General features: G+C 53.4%; 1 pseudogene; it reads left to right on the top strand.

Annotated features, from left to right (window-relative positions):
* The first annotated feature begins 1,682 nt into the window (after positions 1-1,682).
* Positions 1,683-8,581, top strand: LOC128043727 (2-acylglycerol O-acyltransferase 3-like; annotated as a pseudogene).
* Positions 8,582-10,329: the final 1,748 nt, after the last annotated feature.

Raw genomic sequence — 10,329 nt, 5'->3', positions numbered from 1 at the left:
GATGTTGAAGCTGAAACTCTAATACTTTGGCCACCTCATGCGAAGAGTTGACTCATTGGAAAAGACTCTGATGCTGGGAGGGATTGGGGGCAGGAGGAGAAGGGGACGACAGAGGATGAGATGGCTGGATGGCATCACTGACTCGATGGACGCGAGTCTGAGTGAACTCCGGGAGTTGGTGATGGACAGGAAGGCCTGGCGTGCTGCGATTCATGGGGTCGTAAAGAGTCGGACACGACTGAGCGACTGAATTGAACTGAAAGAGCCACTTGATGAAAGTGAAAGAGGTGAGCAAAAAGCTGACTTAAAAGTCAACATTCAAAAAACTTAAGATCATGGCATCCAATCCCAGCACTCATGCCAAACAGAAGGGGAAAGAGTGGAAACAGTGACACTTTATTTTCTTGGGCTCCAAAATCACTGAGAATAGTGAGTATAGCTGTGAAATTAAAAGGTGCTGCTGCTCCTTGGAAGGAAAACTTGACAAACCTAGACAGCCTATTACAAAGCAGAAACATCACATTTGGACAAAGGAGCATATATTCAAAACTATGTTTTTTTCCGATAGTCGTGGATGGATTTGAAGGTTGCACCATAAAGAAGGCTGAGCACTGAAGAACTGATGCTTTCAAACTGCAGTGCTGGAGAAGACTCCTGAGAGTCCTTTGGACTGCATACAGATTAAACTACTCAATCCTAATGAAAGAACCCTGAATATTCATTCAAAGGAGTGATGCTAAAGCTGAAACTCCAGTACTTTGGCCACCTGAGGTAAAGAGCTGACTCACTGAAAAACACCCTGATGCTGAGAAAGATTAAAGGCAAAAGGAGAAGGGGACAACAGAGGACGAGATGGTAGGATGGCATCACCGACTCAATGCACATGAATTTGAGCAAACTCGGGGAGATGGTGGAGGACAGGGGAGATTGGAGCCCTGCAGTCCGTGGGTCACAAAGAGTCTGACAGCACTTAGTGATGACAACACTGCCTCCCCGGCAACAACACGCTACTGTAAAACAATTATACTTCAATTGAAAGAATAGTAAAATTTAAACAGAAAAAGTCACATTCTGGAAATTCCCTGGCAGTCCAGCAGTTAGGACTCCAGATCTCAGTGCCCAGGGTCCAGGTTCAGTCCCTGGTCAGGGAACTAAGTACCTACAAGGCGAGGCACTGCCAAACAACAACAAGATAGGTGAGTTTCCCTGGCCTGGAAATGAGCTGGCTCCGGTCAGCGTTGAGCACACTCATAATCACGGTGAGGACAGGCCCCAGCCCACTTGGAGGGCGTGCTCAGAGCCCAGTGGGCTCTCTCTTGGAGGGGCTTTCCAATCTTTAGCCTTTCCCACAAAGCCCTTCCCTCTGGAGGTCTCCCCACAGAGGCCTGAGCTAGGTTTAGGTAACAAACCCTCCCACAGGTCCTCTACGCCTTAGGGGCCATATCCAGGTGACAAATGAGGAACCCTGCTACTCAGGGTACACACACACAAGGCGACCCCCACTGACACAGACATCTGCCGGCCCTGCAAGCCACAGGGAGCCAGTCCCAACCTTCACAAATTCCAAACACCTTCCTCACCCTTAGACGCTCCGCCACATCCCTGATCCCCCCTCTTGTCCTACTGGTGAGAGTCCTGTGTGCCCAAGTAGTGGTTATACTTTCCTTGTGGGGCTCCTGATCATGATGGTCCGTTGTGCTGGTCAGCAGAAGGGGCCGAACCAGGGCAGAACCCAGATCAGGGGTCAGGGCCAGGAGATTAAGCCAAAAGACGGTAATATCAGAGCCACAGTGGCCCCTGTGTGACTCCCTTCTACAGAAGGCCAGCCTCCTCCAATCACCTCCACCGGGGGCCTCCAAGTGTCTGCCCTCCTGCAAAGGATCTTCTCCTTTCTGGGCCTGGCTGAGTCCTTGAAGCCCTGAGAACTCCCGGACTGGCTCTCTGCTTCCTGATGCCAGCTGGGAGGGAGGCAGTCCTGGGACCCCTGGATTGAACAGATTGGGGCTGAATCTATGGAAGAGACAAGAGGGCAAAAGGGGGATCTGGGACTTAAACTTCTGAAATCAGAGTCCTTCCACGTCGTGCCCCCACCTCCAGTCCAGGGGTGCCTGGCTGCCTTGCTCCTTTGTACTCCCGAGCCAGGCTTGGATCTTGGTGGCCCTCAACCTGGACGGGCTTGACAGAGAGAGAAACATACCTCGGGAGGAGACCATATCTCTGCCTAGGTCCACACGGGGCCGTCTGGAGACTTTTCCAAGACCACCTCCCCATCTCGGAGAGGCACTCTGGAACTCTGTGCTGGGTGCGAGCTGGGCTTCAGGGTAGACTCTTGGGACAGTCACCCCCAAAGTCCAAACATGGCACCCCCAACCCCCTGGTGTGCACCCTGTGTCCCCAGCTGGAGGCACCACAGAGTTGGGTCCCTCCCACAACTACCTCTTGGTCGCGCTCCCACCCTCTCGGGGTCCAGGTCCTTGGGGTCTTCAGCACCCTCAGCACAGAGACCAGAGGATTTTCCTGCCTCTTGCCTGGCCTCCGGCCCCACCTGCTCCAGCTGTGCCATCGCATCCATCTTCCTGTCTTCCGGGACTACATCCTGCGTGCTGGTGAGCAGGGGAGCCCTAGGTCTCAGGACCCTAGACCCTGTGGTCACCTCCTCACGCTGCCCTCCTCCCTCTGGGGGCGCCTGGTCCAGCTCCATCTCCCAGTGCCCTCCTCCCTCTTTCTGGAAGACTCAGACGGCAGGCCTTCCTGCCTCCCCAGGTTTGGTGTCGCCTGTAAGGCCCGTGCCTCCTGTCTCCTGTCCAGGCCTGGTGGCCGTCCTGGCCCAGGGTTAGCCGCTAGAGGCCCTGGAGACACAGCCTGGATCGCTTTGCTTTTGTAGCTGCAATCAGAGGGATTTCTCAAGTCAGCGAGGGAACGCGGGCGAGCAGCCTGCCTGCGGCCTCTGGGGCACCGCTGCGGGGGAGGAGCGCAGAGTTCTGCTGGCAGGCAGCCCCTGTTCTCCCTGGTCTCTGGAGTGCCATCCTCTCTTTGGGGAAGAAGGAGATCTAATTTCAGACCGGCCCGGCGCCTGGGTGAGAAGCGCTGAGGGTCCCTCCACTCTTCCCGTCCCCCACCCCGCAACCCCCCCAGGGCCTGCTCCCGCCCTTCCACCGGCCCATCCGCAGGGTCTTCGCTCCCTGCTCTCATGCTTGCCAGCCGGCTACTCCCAGGCTGAAGGTTCCCAGACTGTTGCCTGACTTCTTGGCTGCCAGCCTCGCCGCCAGGCTGGCCTCTCGCAACTCCACCAGCCCTGAACTCTGTCACAGTTGATCCCGGTGGGAGGGAAGGGGCCTTGCAGGAGGCTCTGTGACCACCCTTCATGTCTCCTGGTCTGGGCACAGTGGGGGTCCCCGACCCCGGTACAGCGAGCTTGAGGCCCAGCAGCGCACAGGCGCACACGGTCTACATGGAGCTGCTGACACAGCGGTTGGAAGAGGACAAGGCGCCCTGCGGCATCCCGGCACACAGGCACCGTGTCTTCACCTAGGGGCACCTCTGGGCCCCAGCAGCTGCCTGGATGACTGTGCTGGAGAGTGAAATTAAAGGCTGGACCTTGCTGCATCAGGGTCTCCCCTAATGGCTCAGTTGGTAAAGAAACCGCTGGCAGGGCAGACACCCAGATTCGATCCCTGGGTAGCGAAGATCCCCTGGAGAAGGGAATGGCAAGCCCCTCCAGTATTCTTGCCTGGAGCATTCCAAGGACAGAGGGGCCTTGGTGGAAATCAATAGTCCACGGGTCGCAGAGAGGCCGACACGACTGAGCGACTACCACTTTCACAGTGCATAGGAGGTTTTTAGGGCGATTAGGATACCCTGTATTTTATGTAATGGTAGATGTATTTGTCAAAACCCACAGAACTGTGGGACACAGTGAGGGAGCCTGAACGGGACCTACGGACTTTAGCTGACAGTCCTGGGTCAAGTGTGTTCCATCAGTTGTAACCAACATCCCTAATAATGCAAGGTGTTCACAACAGGGTAAAGCACAGGTGGGCTGTGTTCCATACTAGAACGCTATTTTCTGTAGAGCTTTTACATAAATGGAAAAAATGCTTTAAGCTATTTTTAAGTAAATTCAGCTTTTAAAAAAAGGTGGGAACACACCTGCGGTGCTTGTTTGTTTTGGCAGAAGTCCCCATGCCCGGCCTCGCCTCCCAGTGGCCTAGATACTCCAGGAGACCCACAGACCGAGCATGGGCTCACGTTAAGGATCAGCTGTCTACTCCAGATCGCACATCTCCACTGGGTCCCAGGGGGTGTGTTCTCTGGCTTCTTCAGATACCTCCCCCCCCTCGAGATTCCTAAATATTCTTAATGATCCAAGCACTGGACCTGGGTGGCATGCCCCACACACCGCCCAACAGATTGCTCAGTCTGACCCATTCGGATTCAGTCTGACCCACTGGAGAAAGTCAGTGATCACTGTGAGGAGGCTGGAGACATCTGGAGTCCAGATCCCAGGGTCTCCCCATCCACACATTGCTTCCCATCCCAGCAATCCTGCGAAGCCCCAGGGGCTTAGCCACTCACACCAGGAAGCCTTCCTGGGCTCCTACTGAAACCTTCATCCCTGCCCCCCGCGGACCTGGAGCCCTGCAGCAGAAGGGCAGTGCCTGGGAGTCTCCACCGCCCAGCCATCTTTCCGCAGCATAGAAACCGTGGACAAACAGGGCTCGAAGTACTGAACGCCTAACAAAGCGTGCTCTCTTTCCTCTTCATGGGCGAGGGGAGCAGGGCATGCTTCCACTGCGACGGAAGGAAGAGGAAGGGTGGGGAAAGAAAGGTTGGAGGCCCACCTGGGTGGAAGCCCTTGGACAAAGGGAAGGGAGAGGACACAGGGCAGGCTGGGAGATGGGCAAAGATCTCACTGGTGAGCAGGAGGCGAGAAGTCAGTGTGCTTCCGAAAGCTAATTCATTTTGCTTCCTCATCGTTCCCCCAGGCCCTTTCTTGTCTCCTCGCCTTCTACCTCCTCCTCTCCTCGCTCCGCGGGTTCTCTGTTCTCCACTTCATAAGGTTTGTTTCTGGACCGGAACACACCCCAGCAAAGTGAGCACTAAACAAGGGCCATGTAGTGAGAGGTGATAAAGGGTGTCTCCAGGAATTCTCCCCCCTTATCTCTGCCCTAGGAGGAAGGCATTCTCAGTGGATGAGGAATTGGACTGTTTGGAAACACCTGAGGGATTATTTCCCCACTGAGGTCACAGGCAGTCTGTGAACTGTGAACTTCCAGATGTTCAAGCTGGCTTTAGAAAAGGCAGAGGAACCACAGATCAAATTGCCAACATGTGCTGGATCATGGAAAAAGCAAGAGAGTTCCAGAAAAACATCTATTTCTGCTTTCTTGACTATGCCAAAGCCTTTGACTGTGTGGATCACAATAAACTGTGGAAAATTCTGAAAGAGATGGGAATACCACACCACCTGACCTGCCTCTTGAGAAACCTATAAGCAGGTCAGGAAGCAACAGTTAGAACTGGACATGGAACAACAGACTGGTTCCAAATAGGAAAAGGAGGACGTCAAGGCTGTATATTGTCACCCTGCTTATTTAACTTATATGCAGAGTACATCATGAGAAACGCTGGGATGGAAGAAGCACAAGCTGAAGTCAAGATTGCCAGGAGAAATATCAATAACCTCAGATATGCAGATGACACCACCCTTATGGCAGAAAGTGAAGAGGAACTAAAGAGCCTCTTGATAAAAGTGAAAGAGGAGAGTGAAAAAGTTGGCTTAAAGCTCAACATTCAGAAAACGAAGATCATGGCATCTGGTTCCATCACTTCATGGGAAATAGATGGGGAAACAGTGGATAGAGTGTCAGACTTTATTTTTTGGGCTCCAAAATCACTGCAAATGGTGACTGCAGCCATGAAATTAAAAGACGCTTACTCCTTGGAAAGAAAGTTATCACCAACCCAGATAGGATACTGAAAATCAGAGACATTCCTTTGCCAGCAAAAGTCCATCTAGTCAAGGCTATGGTTTTCCCAGTGGTCATGTATGGATGTGAGAGTTGGACTGTGATGAAAGCTGAGCTGACTGTGAAGAATTGATTCTTTTGAACTGTGGTGTTGGAGAAGACTCTTGAGAGTCCCTAGGACTGCAAGGACATCCAGCCAGTCCATTCTAAAGGAGATCAGCCCTGGGATTTCTTTGGAAGGAATGATGCTGAAGCTGAACCTCCAGTACTTTGGCCACCTCATGCAAAGAGTTGACTCATTGGAAAAGACCTTGATGCTGGGAGGGATTGGGGGCAGGAGGAGAAGGGGACGACAGAGGATGAGATTCTTGGATGGCATCATTGACTCGATGGACGTGAGTCTGAGTGAACTCCGGGAGTTGGTGATGGACAGGGAGGCCTGGGGTGCTGCGATTCATGGGGTTGCAAAGAGTCGCACACGACTGAGCGACTGAACTGAAGGTCACAGTTCACCCTCCAAGGGATGCTCTCCTCCTCCCTCTCCCCTTCCCGCCCTCACCTCCTCACCCCTCCCCATGCTGGAGTGTGAGCCCTGGCTGCCTAAGTTCCCACACTGGGCAGCTTTAGGGATGGTGTTTCAGAGGGGACCCCCATGCACTTGACCCCATTGTCGTACCTTGAACCCTGAAGTCTGTTAGTGTAGAGGGAACTCTTTACAGCTGGTATCCTGCTTTCTCTACTCCTTTCTTATCATCCTCTCCCCCTCCAACAGCTGGGGAACACCACAGAGTTGGCCCCCAATGGGAACTACTTGCTGGTTCCCCATCTCATGGGACCACCAGCATCAGAACCTTCTGTAACTTCTGCACTGAGAGCACAGGATTCTCCCACCTGACCCCGGGGCTTTAGCCCTGGTCAGGCATGATGAATGGCATCTTCTATATTTCTGTCTATCGCGAAGACATGATGGGCTGTGGTGGGTCTTCAGCTCAGTGGGAAACTGCAAACTAACCCCATGTCCATCAGAGGTGCCCCCAACCACCACCTGGAGCAGGAACCTGATGGGAACAGGGGCTGGGCTCACAGTGGGCTTTAGAGGATAGCTTTGGAGCAAGTGTCCTGCCTCCTTAAAGGGAGAGGCGCAGGGCATGCTGACGGGGCACAGGGGTAAGGAGTTTGGAAAGAAAGGGATGGTTTATCTCAGCCTTCCTGTGCCAACAGGTAGGGTGAATGCATAGGGAGCCAAGTAAGGGACTGTAAAATGCTTGCACACCCTCTTTCCTCCAGGGCTATGTTCTGCAAGCCACCAGAGACTGGATTTTATCCTGTTCCAGCCCCAGCTCGGCCAGGCTGTGGTCATCCTGGCTGGGGGAGAACTCGAGGCCCTGTGTGCCCTCCAGGGGAGCACTGCCTTACTCTCTGGAATCGTAAAGGCTTCGTCTGCCTGGCACTGAGGCACGGGTGAGCCGGGGCCCAGCCGGGGCTGCCTTCAGTGGTCAGAGCCTCACAGTGTTTCTGGGGATCTGCACGCTATCTCTACACATCCACCCCCTGGAGGTGGGCTGTGTCCCCAGAGCTTCCACCGTGACCACCTACAGGGTGATCCTGGCAGAGCTTGGGTGTTTCTCTGTGCCCACCACCGGTGTGCATTCTCTGGGTTCCTCCCACGAAAAGAGAGATAGGGTGACAGTGCTGGTCACAGGACCCTGGGGCTCATGTGCCCTCTGTTGAAATTCTTCCTGACAACCTCGCAGGCAAGACCTTCCAAACTCATTCACTTGTGAAATGGTGTTAGTGCTCCCCTGGCCACCGTGTTGTCACTGAGACCATATCAGAAACTATATACAGGAAGGCCCTGCATCAGTCTTCTTGAGAAATGTAATTCCCATCTCCCAGATCTATCTTAGTAGAACTCTCTTTGCCTCCAATGGACTTGGGAAGTGGTAACCAGTGGGGGACGATCTGGGGGTGTTCCTAGGGCCCCTGATGTCCTCTTCTCGCCTCCGTCTTCCCAGGGTCACTCTGGTGCCCATGTACTCCTTTGGTTACCTAAATCCAGATATAGGGCCTAGGACTTACAAGAATGGAGCCTTCACAGTTAAGCCTCCTGCCCCAGACTCCTGGCAGCATCTGTTTCAGACCACCTTCAAGCAGCTCATGTACTTTTCTCCTTGCATCCTCTGGAGCTGCGGTCTCTTCTCAGCCAAGTCCTAGGGCCTGGTGCCCTTAGCCAGACTCATCGCCTCTGTGGGTAAGTGACCAGCTCCAGGGAAGAAGGCCATTATGAGCAACGTGGGCAGCCGAGATTCGTGCCCTGACCTGTGTTCCCCTGTCCCTGCAGCGTGCCGCTCCATCCAGGTGCCCCAGTGCCCGCAGCCCCCCGAGGAACAGGTGGACTGCTATCACGTGCTCTACATGAAGGCTGTGGAGCAACTGTTGGAGGAGCACAGGAGAGCTGCGGCCTCCTGGCTTCTACTCGCCTCACCTTCGCCCTGGCCTCACCCCTCCCCACCTCCTGGCCCTCCCAGCCCCTGATCCCAGTGCCCGAGCCCCCCACCGGCTGCCATGCTACTGTGCCAATAAGAGCCACTTCTCTCACCACTGCTTCGTAGAGTCTCTCTGGGCGTGAGCCTGCCCACGTGGGTTCCATCTCCACCTGATCGAGACAGACTCGCTGCCTGAGACTGACAGCAGGGCCCTGAATTCTGCCCCCAGAGACTGAATTCTGCTCTCTCGGCTTCCATCTAATCTCTTCCCTTGGCTGGGCCTTTCTCCCTCTAAATAAAGGCATCTGCTTAGCTAAGAGTTATAGGGCCTAGAATGGTATTGGGGAGGGTAGATCCCTGAAGAACTATTCTCTGAAGTGTGGACAGGATTAGGTGGGTGCAGACAATAGGGTAGATGGTGAAATACTGTCAGCAATAGCTGACATGGGTCAAGAGTACCTCTCGGAAGGGAGAGTTGGAATGAGCCTTCGTGATAGGAAAGAAAGAGTTAAGTACACAGCTTCCTTCTGCCTCTCCTCCCATCCTTCCTGTTCCCTCGGGGCTGGGAGATCACATGATGCACGGATTTATTTTATTTCTATCTATTTTATGAAGCCCTACTGCAAGCCCAGCGTTTAGTCCACATGACCTCATTCACTCAGTGAGAGTGGACTCTTGGGAAAATTAACTTATTAAGATCAAAAAATTTAAAAGAGGTGGTAAAAGCGAGGCAATGAATTTATCACCATCGTGTCCATCACCACCACCACTGTCTCAGGCATGGCACCAGTGAAACATGAAGGATCACCTGAAACATTGCAAGGGACTTAATGTGATCCAATGGACAGGATCCGGCCTGCCAGTGCAGGGGACACAGATGGGATTCCTGGCCCGAGAGGATCCCACGGAGCAACTAAGGATGCCGAGGAACAACTAAGCCCAAAGGCCACAAAGGCTGAAACCTGGCAGCTCTAGGGACCAGGAGCCACAACCCCTGGGCTCAGGAGCCACAACTACTGAAGCCGTGAGCCTAGGGCCTGTATTCTCAAGGTAGAGAAGACTCCACAATGAGAAGTCCATGTGCAGCAAGGCAGAGAAGCCCCATTCACTGCAACCAGAGAAAGGCCTTGCACAGCTGCAAAGACCCAGCACAGCCAATGATAAACACATAATCTGAAATATTTGTAATAAATTTTTTTAGTTCTTTTTTCTGCTTTATTTTATTTTTGGCTGCATTGGGGTCTTGCTTTTGCAGGCAGGGCTTTCTCTAGTTGCACTAAGCCAGGGCTAGTCTCTACTGGCAGTGCATGGGCAACTCATAACGCTGGTTTCCATGATGCCGGGAATGGACTCTTCAGCACTCAGGTTTCATTAGCTGTGGTTCCAGCCTAGTAGTTGTGGCAGGTGGGCTTAGTTGGGGCAGATGGAATCTTCCCAGACCAGGGATCAAACTCATATCTCCTGTCTCCCCAAGGGGATTCCTAAGTGCTGGACCACCAGTGAAGTCCAATTTTTTTTCATTAAAAAGTTATTTTAAAAAGTGATGTTGCAGGAATTCCCTGGAGGTACAATAGACGGGATTGTGAGTTCACACTGCCGAAGACCCAGGTTCAGTCGTGGTCAGGGAAGTAAAATCCCACAGGGCACAGTGGAGCTGAACAACAACAAGAAGAAAGAACACTTTCCTTGACCTGAAAGCTGCTGGTTCACCACCTCTGGTCATTGTTGACCTGGGCCATGGTCACGGTGAGGACCGGCCCCAGTCCACCTGAGGGTGTGCCCAGCCCAGTGGACTCTCTCTTAGAGGGGTTCCCCAGTTCTTAGCATTTCTGAAAAGGCCCTGCCCCCAGAGGTCTCTCCACTGGGACCTAAGC

Source organism: Budorcas taxicolor, chromosome 2 (assembly GCF_023091745.1).
Source record: "Budorcas taxicolor isolate Tak-1 chromosome 2, Takin1.1, whole genome shotgun sequence".
NCBI classification, from domain to species: domain Eukaryota; kingdom Metazoa; phylum Chordata; class Mammalia; order Artiodactyla; family Bovidae; genus Budorcas; species Budorcas taxicolor.
Note: the sequence above shows the minus strand (reverse complement) of the source record. Positions and strands in the feature narration are given on the sequence as shown.